The sequence below is a fragment of the Triticum aestivum genome, chromosome 7B (assembly GCF_018294505.1).
Source record: "Triticum aestivum cultivar Chinese Spring chromosome 7B, IWGSC CS RefSeq v2.1, whole genome shotgun sequence".
NCBI classification, from domain to species: domain Eukaryota; kingdom Viridiplantae; phylum Streptophyta; class Magnoliopsida; order Poales; family Poaceae; genus Triticum; species Triticum aestivum.
In genome coordinates this window covers 666,354,686-666,374,125 of record NC_057813.1, presented here as the reverse complement: position 1 = coordinate 666,374,125, position 19,440 = coordinate 666,354,686, and the positions used below count along the sequence as shown (strand labels likewise).

At 45.1% G+C, this 19,440-nt stretch overlaps 1 long non-coding RNA gene across 4 annotated transcripts; it reads right to left on the bottom strand.

Annotated features, from left to right (window-relative positions):
- Nucleotides 1–314: 314 nt before the first annotated feature.
- LOC123155485 (uncharacterized) lies at nucleotides 315–19,171 on the bottom strand. 4 transcript variants are annotated; one of them, XR_006477449.1, is made up of 9 exons: nucleotides 18,482–19,171; nucleotides 17,855–18,399; nucleotides 16,985–17,094; nucleotides 16,006–16,062; nucleotides 14,999–15,047; nucleotides 14,221–14,459; nucleotides 13,978–14,090; nucleotides 4,853–4,957; nucleotides 315–761 (listed from the first exon to the last, which is right to left on the bottom strand). It is a non-coding gene; the product is annotated as an uncharacterized lncRNA (long non-coding RNA). The 4 variants fall into 4 exon arrangements; XR_006477451.1 differs by having other exon boundaries at nucleotides 16,006–17,094; XR_006477452.1 differs by having other exon boundaries at nucleotides 14,999–17,094; nucleotides 17,855–17,976; nucleotides 18,374–18,399.
- Between the last annotated feature and the right edge of the window lie 269 nt (nucleotides 19,172–19,440).

Here is a 19,440-nt window from a genome sequence, read left to right as displayed (position 1 = left end):
GGAAGAAACTAGTGGACTTCATCTAAAAAAATGAACTTCTTCTGTGTTGATTTTTTATTATATTTACAAAGGGAACCACAGGGGTGCGCTGCAAACATACATACACCGCATTGCAAGCACACAAAAAACAAGTGAAACAGCCACATGCGACAACACAAATTGCCTTCTAAAAAACCACATGACCTATGGGGTGTACTGCACACATACACACACCGCATTGCAGGTATATACAAAAGGAACTGCATGCACATGATGCTTCCTTTTTTCTCGCATATACAAAAGTGAACCAACATATAGGACAAGTGAGCCGCATCTAAAAAGAAAGAATACCGCTCGTGGTTTTATTAACAAAAGTGAAGCACCAAATTCTTGTCACAAACAAGAGCTAAACAGCAACCTTTCCAAGTTTCCTTTTTGGACTAAAACGCACTGAAGGACAATATGAGCTACACTGCACGCCGAAGCCTTCGGACCGCGAGAGGCCATGGGTGCTCGGCCACTGCAAGAAACACGGGCACACATCACGAACATACATGCCCACACTACAAGATCATGCCAACGCACTGCACCTAACGTGCCTGCCAAACCGCTTGCTCAAGCGAGTGAACTACACGTCGCATGCCACCGGGAAGCTTCGAATGTGCCTACAAAACCGCTCTGCTCTTCCCTTGCGTGGCTCCCTGGCTTTTTGTAGGTAGTACTCCATGGCGGAGGAAGTGAAACATTGGGGGAGCAGTGCAAGGCACACATCATCCAGCAAACTGCACAAAGGAATCGAACAACATTAGAAAATTCACTACACTGAAATCATTAGATCAACAGCAAAAATATGGAAAACACAAAAAAAAGTGAACTCCAAGCTGTGGTGAGCTACTGCTCCTCCTGGATCTCATTTACGACAGAGGATGAAGGTGTCAGGAGCAGCAGCCTTGTTGAAAGTCAGAAAAATTTGCACGCCGCGGCTCTTCGCACTGCAGCTAACCCGCACCGAACCACGAGCAGATGTCAAGAAAAATGTGTTGTCTTGTCGAAGGGGGAGGCCAAGCTGGTGCAGGTGGAGATGCCCAGGTGAGTCAGGGGACCACGTCAGTGAACTGCACATCGTCCGGGCCAACCACGGCGCTTGGAAGGTGGTCGCTGGGCAGATCCCCTACTGTCCATTGTAGAGGAGCCCACAGGATGGAGAGGGGGTGCCGGAGAGGAGAGGGAGAGGTCACTGGATCTTGGCGAAAGGAGGAGCACCACCTCAGCCCGTGTAGTGCGGACGATGAGCACGTGCAGTGCGGTTGCGCGTGGGCAATTTGGCCATGGCGGCGACCAGAGGGAGAGGAGACGGAGGTCTTGCTCTCCCCCGAGTGGGACGAGCCCCACGCACCCGCACCTTCTCCCCGCCATGAGCACGCTTCTCCACCGCCGCTCATCGCTGCCAAGCGGCGTGGGTGAGGGGGAAGGAGAGATGGACGCAATCTAAGCTGCACGGGGGCCACAACCGAGCTGCACGGAGGGGGGTGGCGCCCGAGTACCACTGATGGTGCAGGGGAGGAAGATGGGAACAAGGCGACGTCTACGGTCGTGGTAGGACAGGGCGAGGCGGTGAAAGTCGTCCGGGCAGCAAGCAGGGTGGCGGACCTTGCTGTCGGCGACTGGATCTGACGCGAGAACCACGAAGATGGTCGGATTCATTGTGGCGGCGCCCCCATGGCCGGGCGGCGGGGTGGGAGGTGGTGGTGCCGGCGGTGGCCAGTGGCCACGCCGTCGTGTCCCACAGGTAGCTCGGTGGAAGGTGGTTGTTGGCGGCGCGGTGCGAGGCAGTGGCTGGGCGGCGCATCGGGAGGTGGTGGTCGGCCGGGCGGCGCATCGGGAGGTGGTGGTCGGCCGGGCTCCGCGGGGAGGGGGATATTTGGTAGCCGAGGAGTGGGGAGGAAGTGGTGGGGATGGGGATTTGGATGGGATCGATGGGTGGGTGGTAGTTGGGGCGGGACAGAGGTGTTAGCAGAATAAGCCTTGTTGAGGTGCAGAATAAGGTCTTAAAGGGTGTTATCATAATTGACCCACCCTATATATATATATATATATATATATATATATAGAGAGAGAGAGAGAGAGAGAGAGATTGAGTGAGCGTGGCCCACCATGAGGTCGAAAGAGTGGCGGCGGCTTGGATGGACTGACCTAGATAGACAATCTGCATGAGAGAGTATAGAGTGTGTCAATCGAGGCCCGAACAGGGAGATATATCATTTGTGTGTGAAAGAAAACGAGGTTAAACAAGACTCAGATAAAGAGAGCAAGATTGAGCGAGTGTGGCCCGCCGTGCAGAAGAAAGAATAAGACAGTCTCGAGGGAGTGACCTAGATATACAACGTGCGTGCGTGCGCACGAGAGGTTGGGGGGATAGATAGGCAATGCATGTATTTAGCGCGAGAGGGTGAGAGGGAGAGGGGGAGAGAGAGAGAGCTCAGCATGGGGTGCAATGGCGGGTGTGTGAGGTAAATACATTTGGTAACAGGAGTGGAAAAAGGGGTTGTGTAGTTGAGAGACTTAGAGATCGAAACATGGAGAGAAAGAATGAACGTGTGTTCGAAACCGATAGCTTTATAAGGTGCTTAGGAGAGGAAGATTGACCAATACAGGAAGTATGTAGCGTTTGTGCACGGGGGGGGGGCGCTAAAACCAACATTTGGATGTACATAGTACGAGACTTAATATTGATGTTTCAATTCGGTGTACATTGTAAGATTTGAAACGAGGACCAAGCATACGGGTAATTATTTCGAATTCGTGCCATACTAAGTTTCGAAAAGTTGACATTGACTCAATTCGTTGTGCTATTTTGTAGGTCATATGTTTGAATCCATCCAAAAGTTTTCTCACTACCATGGTGTTCATCATATACATATGAATTTGTATTAAAAAAGTAGCATGGATACAGTGAAATGCGAAATCCACATTAGAATTGGAGATCGCTACGTGACACACACTCTAATTCAAATAACTAACTACGTGACACACACTCTAATTCAAATAACTAATTTGTGACACACTCTAATCCACGTTAGCGTGGGTACCATTTAGATTTTTTTTTCAAATAACTCCTCATTAATTAATTTATAGTACTCCCTCTGTTCACTTTTATAAGACCTTGAAGACATTTCAGACAATGTGCAAAACAGTTCATTTTAAGTTGTCTGAAACGACTTACAAAAGTGAACGGATGGAGTATCTCGTTTCGAATGACTAATTATTGCAAGGAAAACACAGGCATGGTAATACATACAGATTCATTTGCAAATGAAAGAAGATCCATTTTGTTTGCATTCTCAAATGTAGGCGCACTAGGCAGACCAGGGTCGTGTCGGGGTGGACGCTGCTTCGGTGCCTTAAAGGCAACTGCCCTTGGGTGACTGACATGTGGGTCAGCCACCTGTTGGGCCCACATGTCATGGACACAAAGGCAAGTGCCTTAAGGCACCGAAGCATAGTCCTGTCGGGGTGGTCGCGTGTGTCGGACGGACACGTAGCACCCAGCCACCCACCCCCCTCCCCCCAAAAAAAGGATGACGACAATATAAGTTCGCGCTTCCACGTTTCAGATTGAAATATCTGGTGGCCCCAATTCTAGTCCTTCAAAATCTCTCTTCTCCACCGTCCCCTTCCGCGCCCAGATTGCTCAAATCCCAAATTCGTTGTCATCCCTCGAATCGCCCCTCGTCTCGTCTCTTTCCCCACCGTTCCCCACCTTTGTGCCGGATGACGATGACGAAGACGACGGTCGCGCTTCACCACCGCACCGGAGCTACCTCATCTACGCCCTCGTTCACCACACCGGGTGGTCCACCGACAACGTCGGCCGCCGCAACTGACATGCTTCACAGACACCGAGTTCCACCGCATCAGGTGCGCTTCACCGACACCGTCTCCCAGCTCACCGGGGCTACTTCACCGAGCACATCGTCGCACCTCCGCCCCCCGAGGCCGTTGGGGCTTCACCAACGGTCTCGTCCACCGCATCACAGCGCTCCGCTGCCACTCAAGATCTGCATCCGTGCGCGGCCAGCCAATGCCAGCGCATCACCCTCAACGGCTCTGAAGTGACCAGCACTCTAGCTAGGCGATCATGCCCAAACGTCGGCCCGAACTAGGTATCCACACATCACTCCCTTGTGCACTGTTCCGACGATGTTTGGATATCCTTTCACTGCTCTCTTAGCTTACATGCTTATGCAACTCTGACTTTAACTCTTATTTCTTCTGGAGATATCATCTGAAACAAGCAAATCCATTTTTTAATAAGCATGACGGTGCTTCGGGATCTGGTACACATCCTACACACCCGTATAACCTTGCAAGTATCTGTCCTCCGGTACAACATCAAGGTCGATTCCTCTTATTTGATCAACCATTCACCGTGTGAAAAATGCAGAGGGGGATGCAAGGAGCACAAGGCCTGCACATCCAAGCAAGTGGTAACATGGACTTGTACATGGAACATGCCAAGCGCAAGCAGAGCTGCAGTGAGCCTGTACAATGAGCTAGCATAAGTCCCTGCATTTTATTTAATTCATACTGGCATTCGTGTATCATTTGTGTGCAGTGGCTGATCCACGAATTCAAGTTACCAGGGGCGAACATTTAACTTAAAAAATACGAAGGCACTTGCACTCCGGAAATCAACATAACTTGAGAAATGTGAAGCTACATGCACTTTGAAAACCAGCTAATGATCCAAAGTAGTTCAGATTATAAACACTAAATGATGCAAGCACCAAAAAATACAAAATGCAATATGGTGTACAAGGACTACAAACATATCAATGACGCACCATCTTACCAGATTAACCATTTGACTTACCCATGCAGTGTGGGAAGAAAGAAGTATTGGGACTGTGTATCCAAGCAATTGATGCCATGGACTCCTTTGTACAACCTTGTAAGCGAAAAAGAAGTTGCAGTGTGCCTGTACAAAGAACTAGCATAAGTTCAGTTACCTGCTTCTCGGAATTTTAGTTAGCCACTTATTGCAAAATTGTTCAATTACATTGCTTGGCTTAATTTAGTTTGCTACTGATTACATAATGGCACAACCTGTTAATCATATTGTAGACTGCGCCTCTCTATGTGTTTGATACTTAATGTTAAGAATTACCTGTTTGCCTTAACTTAAATATCTACTTGTTTGTTTAACTGCTTTGCTGCTGCAACAGCGGGTTACAATGATGTTAATAACTACTATACTTTTCAGCATCCAATTGAAACTCTTTAATTCCTTGTTTGTTTAACTGGTTTGCTGTTATAACTCCTAGTTGAGATGTTTTGCTAACTTCAACTTTTCTGAATCCAATCGGAACTTTAATGGCAAAACAGGTTAGCCCAAGATCAAAGAGCGAGGTCCCCATGGACGTTGCATCATCCCACAGCAGTGGCAGCGGCCCAATCGTGCATTATGAATTGCCAACTGCTGATGCTCTAGAGGCTAAACTAGTGGTAGAAAGAGATTCTGCTTCTGCACTTAGAGATGAAGTTGACATGTTGAGGAAGCAAACAGCACAATCACAAGTAGTACTCAAGACAACCATTAAATATTTGGTGGATTTCAAAACGAAGAAAGCTAAGACTGACCAGATTGTTAAGGTCATGAAGGGAAAAAGGAAATTAAATTCCTAGTTGGTAAATCATAGGTGAAATGTTCTTTCCATAGTTGAATAACCTTTATGTTGTCTGTTCATGTAATCAATCAAACCATTTGTTTTAGAGATCATGTACTAATTGTTTTTTATTTTGTTTTTTGGTTTGTAATTTTATTTGAGCACAAGTCTATATTAATTGCAGGCCCGTCTTCTTCGCGGAAGCGTAAAAGGTGGGATGATGATTCGGGGTCCGAAGATGATGATTCGGGGGGGGGGGGGGGAATCTCCAGATCCAGTGGAAATCGTTTACGAAGGGGATGCACAAGGGTACAACTGGGAGAGGAATTAGGTTGGCCGCCAACTTCGCCTGCCTTCGGAGACATTTCATTTGGATTGCTGTGCCAGAGCTACAAATATGCCAATCGGGCTGAATGTGCATTCAGCAATAGTAGTAGTATAGATGGACCATAAGTGGCACGCATCAGAAAGGGCCAAGATGCTAGCTAAAAAAAGGATGCTATTGTAGCCAAAAAAAGTACAGCGGCCTGGCTTATGTATGTTAGTTGATATTATTGATCCATATACTCTATAAGTGTTTATATGTCTATTAGTTTTGTACATTCTTGGTTGATTGACTCGGTATTTGAATCTTGATACATCGCTTGTGTACATATCTAAATGGGAGTACACATTATGCTGTGTGTGACATTTGAGTTGGACATGAAGTGTTCCAAATATTCGAATTCACCTTAAACTGGATTCTAGTTTCTGAATTTGAGTATCGGCATTTGTAAACCATATTCATATATGACAGTGGAATACATCTTTGTCGTCCTTTTGAAGATATATAAAAACACATAGAATGATTTATAAAGATTCATATAGGAATACAAAGTGGATTCAAATTTAGTTGCCAGGGTAAACGTGGATGCTTATTGTCCCAAAATTCGAAAGAAGCAGCAAAATGTCCACTCCCACGTCGGCTGCCCGAAGCCAAGTGTTTGGGAGATAGAAATTACTGTCTACCCGTTACACGGACAATCCATCGGCCCGATTTCCACTGCTCTAAATAGGGGTAGGTTAGTAACTTCAATTAGACGTGACACGACCGCCTCTGAGCCCATTCCGACACGGTGGGCGTCAAACATGGGCGGCAAAACACATTTGATTCAAGCTCGTCCGACAGACCTCTGTTTCTCCTTCCATTCCCCATTCATATACGGTGGGCGTCAAAACAAACTCAACTCGGCTGAAATCAATGTAGGCAAATATTTTCAATAGAGGCAGGTTTGTAACTTCACTTAGACGTGACACAACCGCCCTAGCTGCCAGCCCTGTTCATACACCATGGGCGCCAACCATGGGCGCCAACCACCCTCTCCTCGCCCAAAATCACTCTGGGCAAATATTAGCGAGATGCGAGATTACCGTCCTATCCCCAACTGACGACACGTCCAAATTTTAAACGGGGGCTAAGTTCGTAACTTTCCCATATTTCAGACAGGCGCGTCCCAAAAACATGGTTCCCCGTACCTCTCCCTCCATTTTCCCATTCATACACCGTCCGCGCTAGAACACCCCATCCCCACACCAGCCTCCGTCCGCAACCCCATCCATCGCCGCCGTCCTCCACCACATCCATCTTCACCGTCCTCCACCATGCCGGAGCGCCTACCAAGACCGCGTCGTCCACTGCTAGAGATGGATGTTTCTCATCCACGGCGACGGACCAATAGCCTTGCATCGCGTCCTCTCGCTTCATCGGCGCCGTCGTCCTCTTTGCCGGGGCCGCTCACACGACCTTCTCTTCCACCGCAACGGGACTTATCCCCCGATGCACCCGTCTACCGTCACAGATCTGCTTCAACGCCACCGACAGCCACCGCACCCCCGATGCCTACACGGCGCCGCAAGAGAGGTGGTACTTCATATCTCCTCAACTTTTTGATCTCAACCAGAAAATATATCTTAACTTGGTTACTCTACTTTCTTTTCAGCTCTTAGAATTTAGTTCTTAGTTCAAAGCAAACAATGGATGCTAAATATCATTTCACCGGTTTGCAGCTTCAAATCTGCCATGGCACAGCCATAATACGGTTTAATTGATCATGCTTAGGGTTTAATTGATCGTGTTGGTTCCGTGGTGGTTTCTTTAATAGAAATCGGAGGGGAAAGCCTCTTTTGCTAAAAAAATATGCTTAGAGTTTCCCCCTTTTATGCTCACTATACGATCAGAATACGTCGTGTCATAATAACACTGCTCCACCCATCAAGCTAAACAAGCTTAGATGTTCAAATACGAATCTGATATTATTAAAACAGAGTTGTTTAATTGGTCAGCTAAATGTTCCTAAATTAGTTTCAAAAATGCATGTTCGCCGCTCGGGTGTGTATCTCTACAGGGTGCCCACGGTGGGCCGGCCCACCCTGGGATTTTGGGTCGTCCCAGGCCCTGATTCCCCTCTGTTCTGCTACGCGCTTCCGATATCTACTCGCCCCCAGCCGCCTGCCTCGCCAGCAACTTGCCGTCCCCGGACGGCATGACTCTAGGAGGAGACGCCGGACTAACAGGACGCCAGGAGCCGCTCGCCCAACAGCGTCACCGCTGCCCAGGCGCGCCGCCGTGCCTACCCTCCCAGTCCGTTCAGGGCTCAGGCGTGCAGCACCCACCAAGCCAACCTGATTTATCCTGAGATACGTCCTCAACACTCAACAGCCACTCCTCATCACCCATTTCCTATTTGATTCATTACTCATTAGGCAGGACTGTCATTAGGGTTTGTTGTGTGCTCAGTGCTACCTACACTTAATGGTTCAGATGTATTTCGGTAATCTTTAGTACCTCTAAAGTTCACAGGGTTTTCAAAATTCCGGCCCTCGGAACAGAAACTAGTCATTTTGGATTGTTGGTCGTAGTGACATTGACTAAGATTACTACTACAAGCCAGGTTTGTTGACAATTTTACTTGTATTTCTTACTCATTCGATATAATATCCAATTATTCATGTCGATTAGTTGCAAACAATAAGTGCTAGACAAACTTCTTCATTCAGATTTTGAACGGTCTCTTACTGCAGTTACAATTCTGCATACTTGTCCTAATAAGCTCACAAGTAAATGATTGATTCACTACATCTATGCTTGCCTTGTCATATTTGTTGTCAATATTCTTTTAGGGTGGACCACCCTGTTTCTAAATACTGGAACCGTAGACATGAGTGAATATTATTTCTCTATGTGATCTCTTCCATCATGTGTGGGTAACGAACACTGCATTGTATAGAAAGAAAGTGTCATTTCCAGCTTTTACATAGGTTTTGATCTTTTACATGGAATACAATCTGCCTACTTGCTTTGTGTCGCACTACCAACACTCCACCCTTGAAGCTAAACATTACGCCACTCATAATTGCTTAGTTTATTTGTTCAAATACGAATTTCATATGATTCTAATGTTCCTACTTCAGTTTTGAAATGTGTGTCTGCCTGTTATAGAGACATAAGGGGTTTGTATTTCTATGTGTGGTTTGGTCAGCACGGTTGGGGAGGTGAACTTTGCATATGCAGGGGTTTATAGGGAGACACTCTCCGAGTTGAATCCGCAATGCATTCCATAGATAATCTGACTACTTTTTATGTTTTCATGAATCTCATATTCTGAACAGCATCATAATGATTATGAGCTTGTGTGCATGAAAAGAATAAAGCAGAACAATGCCATGGCTGTCAAACTTGGCATTAAGGGACTGAAATCAAGTCTGGATGCAATGCAATGCAAAGGCTCTTCACCTACAGATTCATGCTCAGAATATGATCCTAACAGTGATTCTGAGCTAGAGGGAGACCTAAGTCAATGTAGCTCCCTAGTGGAGGAGTCAGAGGAAGATGCCCTATCTTATTCACCCATCAAGGTACTTGCTCTAACTTTCCAAGGTTACATTGCCCGCACATATATTTCAACTGATGATTTGCATTGCTTCTACTTTGTTGAACTGCCATTAGCTTCACATCGTGTATGTGAATACGCCCTGCCTATCCATTTTCAGTACATATTCCATCTGTCATCATACCATATGTATCCATTCAAATGATGTTCTTGTGTATCAGACGTTCAAAAGGAAGAGGGCGATTGCTGATCGTGGAGGAGCACAAGCAAAGTATTTGGAAAAGGTAGTGGCACCTGATAAATCAAATAGCCCATTAGGTGTAGTTGCAATATCACCTGACCCACAAAATACCCCAACCCTAGCAGACTCTAGCCCTACTACACTGGTCATTTCTGATGCCCCAACTCAGCAGACCCCAACTGCAGCAAACAGTATGATTATGCCAGTTGACATAGCACCAGTTGTACGATGCAAAACCCCCATTCCAGCAAAGAGTACACCAAATCCAGTTGCCAAATCCCTTTTCGAACCAGAGAGAGCCCCAATTGCAGCAAATAGGACCCCTGTTCCATTTCTTCCCAGTTTAGAAGACGAAGCTTATGTTGTTGTCAGGAACTTTGTGCGCATCTTTCCTTCATGGAAAGATTATACCGCAGACACAGAACAATTTCCAGTCTTCCTCCGCAACTTATGCGTAAGTAATGTACTAATGTTATTCATGGTCATTACTGCATATGTTTCTGCTGACAGAAGACACAAGATTTCATTCTTTTAAATAGGCAAGGAGCAAACTGGATTGTGATGACGAGCAAGAGTTGGTTGCGCTTTTCAAGCACTCGTTGATGAAGTATCGTTCCTACCTGAGGCAAGCGCACTTCGATGGCAAGCCTCTAAACGAAATTTCTGTAAAATCTCCGGTACTACATTTATGCGACGATGACTGGAATAATCTTGTTACGCATTGGTCTCGGCTGCAGCGTAAGGTACTGTCTATGATATCACATCACAATTTGAACTACATTTCTGCATTTGCCTTAATGTCTCACTTGTACGAAAACTGTTAGCAGAAGAACATTCGTTCTCAAGGGACCAAGGGACCACAGAATCTCGCAACTATACTGCACACTGCATTGCTCTTGTGAGTACCTCTTGCCCTGTATGACCATACTTACTTTCATACCTGTTTGATTATGTAGCATCACTGCACATGTTAGCCTCATAATCGTCCATTTGGTGGACATTATAAGATCCGTATGGACTCTTACACAAATTTAGAATCAACCCAATGCTTTTGAAGAGGTTTAGCTCTACAGTCCTCTTGTAAGGACTGAACGTGGTCTATCATTGTACTTACATTAACAACTACTCCCTCCGTCCCATAATATAAGAACGTTTTGTACAGTACACCAGTGTTCAAAACACTCTTGTATTATGGGAAGAGGGATTGGTTCATTTTGTAGCATTCTGCATCTTATCTCCCTCTCCCACCATTTACTAAAAAAGATCAGATCTATATTTAATCTTACCAACAAGTAGAATACACAGACAATGCCAGTGCAGAAGTGTAGCCCATTGCTCTTGTCAGTACATTTTGTCCTGTAACGCTTGTACTTACAGGGATTGGTAGTTGATTATGTAGCATCAATCTGCATCTTATCTTCATTATCCTCTATCCCTTCCAGTATTATCATATATATAATTACTCTCTACAAAATGTAGAGTACAGGCAATGCTTATGAAGAAGATTCTGTGCTGAAATTCTTGAGTTATCCTTCCCTTGACATGGAGAAGGGCATTATAAAGCCGGTGTTAACTGTTAATGTAAGTCAGTCCTTCTAAAGCCTTTATCCTCAACTGCTGTTTAATTTTCTCATACTCCCTATCATTTACTGCTGTTTAGTTTGCTGTTTCTACCAAAATGCATGTTTGTAAGAACCGTAAGTTCTAAGTTTTACTTGTAAAACCAAATTTCTTATTCATACCATGCACATTACTTAATACTCCCTATATGTATGCTTGGTTTTGTGGATCTATAATCCAGTGTGTGGTGAAGCAGCCCACGTTTGCACCTTGTCATCTCCTGTTTTATCTTACTGATGTGGCTAATGATATGAACAACATGCCATGCACATTATCCAAAATAGATACAATGATTTTCTTTACCCTTCATCTATGCTTGTTATGTTGACATGGTAATCCAGTAGTGTGGTGAAGCTCCCCGCATTATGAACAATGCCAAATTATGCTATTGATATTTTGAACTTACTCTTTATTTTCTAATTTGAAATTGGATAGAATTGACAGAACAGTTATCATCTTTGTTTATACAGGTGCAAAACCTGTCATCTCTCTGCTTTGTTTCAAGGTGATATGCCTAATGGCATGCACAAGTCTGCTGAAGGTTGTGAGACAAACCCAACATATATTGCAGCAAAGAAGGCAAAACATCTTGAAGATAGCGAGACAACCCCAAAGTCTTGTCTTGATGCAGTGTTCAAGTTACTTGAGACTAACAGTCAGACAAGCTCACAGAATTCGTTGTCTGAATCAGTTCGACTTCTTCAGTCCCAAGTTCTAGCAGAAAGGCATTCTGCAACTCAACTTCGACTTGAAGTCCTATCTCTAAGAAAGATTGCAGAGAACCTCAATGAGAACCTCATCGCTAAACAGCTACACCTGGAAGCTATGACCGACATGCTAGGCCGGTCTCACAGCCTTGCTCAGCAGCTTGCGCAGCAGTTCCCCCGCAAGGCTAACCTTTCTTGAACTGTCTTGGAAGTGGTCTCGGTTCAGTATTATTTTGTTACGTTGTAATGGTGCCCAATTTTTGTAAGCTGCTTCTTCGTTGCACTTTATGATCACTGGTGGCGAACTTCGATGCCTAGTGGATGTAATATACCTTAAATCATTTATTGTATAGTGTAGGTTTATTCTTAGTTACTATGCCGTAATTTCTTTATTGTATAGAGTAGGTTTGTTCTTAATTCCTACTAGTTACTGCCATCATTCGCTATCTGAAAAAAAATCAGATGTAGTCGACCGGGCTGAAACATTCGACTCTAACGGGCAAGGTCTTTAGCGGGCCACAATTGGGCCGGCTTGCGTCTTTCTTGGGCCCGAATGATTGGGGGCCTTCACACATTGTGCGAGGCCAAAACTTACACCGACCTATATTTTAGTTGGGCCTTTTGTCGACCCAGCGCTTAGTTTGGCCCAGGTAGCATTGGGCCATTAACAGGCTGAGTATTGTACTGGCCTGTTACGACCGAGATGAAACCACAGGCCTTTAGCAGGCCAAAATGCATGTTGGGCCTCAATTTTCACTAGTCGTCGACGGGCCTTCAGCAGGCCAAAATATAGACTGGGCCGTTATGCGCCCAGTTAGCTCACGGGTCGTTACCAGGCCGAAACATATCTCGGGCCTTAGTTGGCCCACTGATATCATGGGCCTTTAAGAGGCCGAAAGCTTAGTACAGGCATCAACGGGCCGAATTACACCACAGACCTTTAACAGGCCCAAAGTCACGTTGGGCTTAACTGTTGCCACCTTTAGCACGGGCCGTTAGTGGGCCCGATGTCCCGTCGGACCATATATGGCCCATGGGCAGCACGGGCCATTCCCAGGCCGAAAGTCACACTGGGATCAAATGGGCCCATGTCTACATCAGGCCTCTAACAGGCCGAAAGTCACTGGGCTGTAGTTGGACCCGAATATTCGGTGAACAATTAACGGGCCAGATCTGTCTTCGGGCCGCAAATGGGCCCAAATATTGGGCGAACAATTAATGGGCCAGATCTGGCTTTGGGCCGTAAATGGGCCCAAATATTGGGCGAACAATTAACAGGCCAGATCTGGTTTCGGGCTGTAAATGGGCCTTTATTAAGAAGGTCGTTATTGGGCTGGCCCACTAGTACCTGATTAAGTTCTACGGGCCTTTGACTGGGCCGGCCTTTTAAACCTATATGGGCCTCTGTTGGGCCCAGCCACGTGTCGACGTACCATAGGCATGTCTCCTCCAATGGACGGGCCACATCTGGCCCACTGACGAGCTGACAGGTGTTCCCTTCGGCCAATCAGAATTTTACACGTGGAAATTTCCCATTGGTCGGGGCTGTTAACGGGTTATCGGATCCAAAATCCGACCCAATAGCTTAACGGTGTTCCGTTACGGTGGATGCCACGTGTCGGTCACCCTTGACGAAAGCACTTCTGTGACGCGCGATTTATCGTCATGGAAGTGGACACTTCCGTGATGATAATTTTGGTAATGTCATGGAACACTTCTACGACAGCACAGGTATGGCTATCTTGATTCTGTCATAAATTTGTCATGGATGTACATGCATGACAAAAAACGCGACCTACTGTGACAAACACGTATCATCACGGAAGTGTATTCTTAGTGAACAATACATATGAGAAGTTAAACAAAAAGGATAGAAGGAAGCGATAGAAGTATACCTTAAATCAAATAGCTTAATTGAGTATCTTGGCCAACCCTTTGTAGCTCTCATATGTAGTTCTGAGGCAAAGAACAGAGAATAATCATTTGAATTGAGTGCACAACTGTAGACCTGAATGGAAGAGGAATGGTCAAGCACGGAATAGTAGAGTAGGATAGTGAAAGCTAGAAATATGTCCTTACAATGATGGAGATGTGGTACCAAAATGTAAGTTGGAGGAGATGAGGATCATACTACATACCGGCAGCCTTCCCGGTGTCAGTCTTGATCACGGACACTGGCCTGCTGTAGCCGCCTCCGGCCGCTCGCCAACACCCACGATGGGCCACGATGGACGATGCGTACCTGATTCCACAAGGAAGACGATCGAGAGCCGTCGCTCACAGCGTCGCTCTTGTCTTGACCGCCGCCGCCACCTGTCTAGGGAAACTTTTCTTTCCCTAAACTTGGTGAACCTTTAGCTTGTGTGCGTGAGACACTCTGCAAATGCCAAATGGTATGAGAACAATCGCGATTATTTAATGTAAAAGGGAGGTCATTGTATTTACTGGTCTGAAAGTGTTGTATATGATAAAATCAAAATAGCTAGAAGCCTAAAAGTGACCCAACAATACTTTCAACATGTTGCTATTTATGCAAGCAGTAGTATGCTTTAACCTCATAAATCAAAACATAACATGTTCAGGGCCAAAAATGTTGACCAAAATAAAGTGGTAGCAAGCCTATTTAAATTCATGACCGGTGCAGCCTCCTAGCTTAATAAATATATTGTTGTCAACAAAAGGTAGAGCAGTCCCTTTGGAAAGGGCAAAAGGGAATAAAAGCACGGTTAAAATATAGACCATTCATGCCCTCTCTCAACAATTTCTGCATCTCATCATAACTAAAACCTGATTCACATCTAATCAGAACTAAAAACCAGTTAACACCTCGATCAATGCCAGCATTTAAAATCTAAACACCCTACAATCCTGTAATGCAACAACAAAGAAATCTGAATAGTGGCAAGTACTACTTACGTTTGTTCTCCTTCATTCCCCGGCATGCCCTCTCTTCTGCCTCCCTGTCCTACAATACAACAACCAAGAAATATAGAAATTAATCATAAGCATGTAGCAATACGACCAGAAAGATTGGGCTCAATTGAACTAATAGTAAGCAGGAAGCACGACGAAGATCAATAATTTACAGGCATCTTGTGCAAACATGCATCATAGCACCATTGCAGCACTGCCACAAGTATCGACCACTCATTACAATATCATGACAGAATGCTCGTGTGGCCATTCTTATTCCAAGATATGCCACATCCTTCTATGTGGCATATTCTAATGCAAGTATGGACCAAGATATGTTCTAATTACTTGCCAGCACTCCAAGATAATTAGAGAACATGCGAGTAGGACCAGAGAATCGATTATATGTGCAAGCACAAAAGATAAAGTGGATACCCAGCCAATTAGCTAAAACTGTAAAAAAAAACAATTAAACACCTGACTATACTTCCACTGAAACTATTGCAGCATAAGTAGTTCTTATCTCTTGGTCTGCACCAATGGACCCAAGGTATCATGCTCTTGTGTTAGAGAATACCATGTTTTCTTTTTTTATTCTTTGTTTATCTTGGCATGTGAAATGCAATTCACCACTTTGTACTCTGACCTGTTTTGCCCATACACCAAAAGCACCAGAAGGCTAAGATAAACAAAAAGCAGGAGGCAACAATTAATTAAAAAAACAGAGGATGTGCTAATGAATTAGAAGTAAACATTTGGAAATATCCCTAATTGTAAATCTATCGCGAGAAGTTTCTTATGATTATTTGTAGCATTTTTTGGAGAGCATCAAACATGTAATCAAATAATGGGGCATCAGATCAACACCCCCTGCAGTAAACAAACAGCCACCCCTGGCAGTACTACAAAAGAAATCAAGTAACTGAGATAAGCACTGAAATAGCCATAGAATATTTGAACAATTAGCATGGCGACCATGCTCATTTCGGCAAGTACATCATACAATCTACCTGTGCACCACAATGGGAAATCGCAAGCCCCAACTCATGCAATCCTACAATCTAGGTCTGCACAAAAAAAAACAATCATCATGAACAAAAGGAAATGAAAACATGAACGTGGCAAGGTCGGTAAGCTAAATCAATACAACTATACATTATCCCACCCGGGCGTATACATAGCTAACAACCATAGCAATATATTTGCAAAGAAGAAACATAATAATATATCAATAATTCTTTCTTCGTCCTTCATGGCTTTTATGTGTGTGTCCTTCACGGGATTATCTAACAGAAGAGAGGTATAAATGGCTCTCTTTGCTAGTTCATTTGTTACCATGAGTTTGAGTTCTTCAAAATACCTGTTGCCAAACAATCAGTTAGGAAACTACTCTGCAAGACATGAGTACAAAGAAACCAGACTATCAGATTCAATTGGCCACTCTGTTCCTGCCATTGCGCTCCATTAGCTACTGAGAAGATCGGTTCAATTGAAGGAAGCTTTCTAGCAGCAACATGGCTAAAACCATACGTGATTGCAAGCACATGGGTTTGCTTAGTACATATCAATTGAACCGTTCTTCAAATCCTCTGATTCATTTAACCCACACTAAAGAATGACTCTCTTAGGCTTGCCGGTAATGAAACTAAGCTAAACAAAATCCCTTGATTAATCCGAAACAGCCATCAAGCCAACGCAATCCAAAGTTCCAACAAACAGCAACAAAAGGAGACATGGAGAGAAAGAGGTAGGTGGATTTGAGTCGTCACCAAGTCACCATGAACTGGACGAGCTCGCAGTAAGACCGCATGGCATCTGGTCTTGCAACTTGCTCTCACTATGGAAGCTAAAGCATTAAAATGTATATATAATATGTTTGTATCTCTAGCATTACTCAATCTGGAATACTCTGATTAGTTGGACAGAATGCATACCTATCGCAGACAAATACTACCAGATGACAGGTTCTAAGGATTCCTTGTTATTTACCAATGATCTGACATCACCTTCGGGAATCTTTCCCAGCACAAGTTACTCCTCTTCAATAAAGCAGAAACATATTGCATCGGACATGGAGCATTGCAGCTTAGAAGCATCCCCTAAAAAATACAAATCACTGAGAATTAGAAAATGATAAATCTCAAAGTTGCAGCCATAGTCAAATTAAAGACAACTAAAGTTAATGTCGCCCTATAATCTCTCTTCTTCTCCATGCCAGTGAAAAATCAACATGAAAAGAATAAGAGTGAGAAGAAAATGAAAGACAATGTGCAACACATCATGATTGGCTAAAACATCGGCTAATCTAGCCAACCAGAGGCTATATTTGATGACCACAGTTGAACAACTAAACTCAGGTCAACAACAATTAGGTAATTAATTAATTCAGTCCTGATTAAGAAAAAGGAATACAAAGATTTATTACACAAGGGACTATGTAACCAGTAAAGCACCCCTGTATCTGTCCATTAATCCAATCTATTCAAGATTGAGATAATGGAAAATACAAAAATATCAACATCGAGACCATTTCTCCAAGGAAAGAGAAGCTAACAAATAAGTGGAACTGAACCACCACATCCTGCTCCTTGCCATCAAACCACTGAATCGTTTGTGGCACAAATAAGCAGAATTAAATCACCACCTCTTTCTTTCATTGCCATCAAACCACATAATTCCTTGTGGTGCAACGCACGATGACTGAAAAAGGAGACCACCACTGCCATGTCGGGAAGCACCCAGATGGGATGGAGTTGATAAGCTGCACCGCGACCACATTTCTTGGGTCTGGATCAAGCCTTGGTCTGGATACAACCAATAAGGCAAAAAAGGGGAAGAGCATGAGAGGGGGGAAGATACCTAAGCGACGGGCAGCTGCGGCTGGACCTCAACGTCAGCAACCGAGAGCATGATGGACTACGGCTGCAAACACCTAGTCCATCAATCTCCACAATACTTGCTGCTTCAGGCCACGACAACCACTGGAAAAAAACTGCCTGTCAAATCCAACAATAAACAACAAAAGAGGGAATTCAAAGGTATATAATGCCTTCGTCCCTGAACCAAGGTCAACTTCAGATCGATGTTAAAAACTTTTGAAACTTTTACCATTAAACACTAATATATATTTGCTAAACAAATAGATTCTATTTTATTTGTCCTTTTATGGTTATTTCACTTAACAATTAATACCAATGGCACTTCAGACAAATCATTGGTTGAGAAAAATCATGAGTACAGGAAAACATTGACACACACAATGGAGCGCCTGTATTGCTGTAGTGTAGTGTGGAAAGGTTGGAATATAGAGGTCATGGTAAGAAGAAACTGGGATATGTACCTGGTTGTTTTAGCAAGGCTAGTTATCAAGTGACGTACCTGCTACCACCCTCCGATGTGCCTCCCTGTCCCAGTACAAAATTCTTCAGATTTGCACCTCACCTTTTATATCAGTATGAAAGAAGAGGAGAGAAGGAGTTAGCATACCTTCAGAAGGGCCCATGACGCTGCAGCGCCACAACAAGGAAGTGGGGGACCTTGCGCCATCGTCAAATCTCCCCTAAAGCTGAAGCGGCCCACGTCCGATGCATAGGCCAGCATCTTGCTGTTTTCCTCGTCCAGCCGACGATAATGCAGTGGCATCCCCGGTGGCTTGTGGCGGCGTCTATCCCCCGCTCCAATCGAGCATCTGGGAGGATATGAGGAGAGATGGTGGCCTCCTCGTCGCTCACCGGCGCTCGCTGCCGGCCACATCAATCACTTCTTCCCCACAACACCGTCCACCTCACCCCCCTGCTCCTCGTACCCGAGCTGAAGACCTCACCGCCGCTGCTCTCCAATGGCGGGAGTCTGTGCCCAATCCAGAACCACAGCACGTGGTGGCATAGATCGAGAACGCGGGACGATATGAAGAGGATTGAGGAGACGAGAGGGAGGCGGGCACCGCTGGAGAAGCTCGCCTCCGTACCCGCATGCCTCGGATCCGACACGGGGCAGAGGAGAGGGGTGGCGACGAGGAGGGACCACCACTCGGGAGCACGAGCCTGCGCCAAGGTCTGCGGTCTCTGGTGGCGTGGTCATCGGCCACGGCGAGCGAGACGGGCGGGGTGAGCGGCTGGGAAGGGGGCGAGCGGGACGGGCGGAGCGGCGGGGTGAGCGGGTCGGGCAGGGCGGCATATGGGGAGGCGGCTAGGGTTCTACGTTGCACAGGAGCTGCTGGGATTTATATCCAAACGTGAAATGACTAAAATGCCCTCGGTAGGGCACCTAATTAACAGGCGGTGGCACGAGCGATTTAAAGGCGACGTGGCCACCTTAGTCCTGCCTAGCAGTTCTCCAGGGTTTATAGGTTAAATTAGAAACCAATTAAAACTTTGCAAAATCATATAAAATAACCCGTAACTCGGATGAAATTGTTTTCTAAATGAAAGTTGCTCAGAACGATG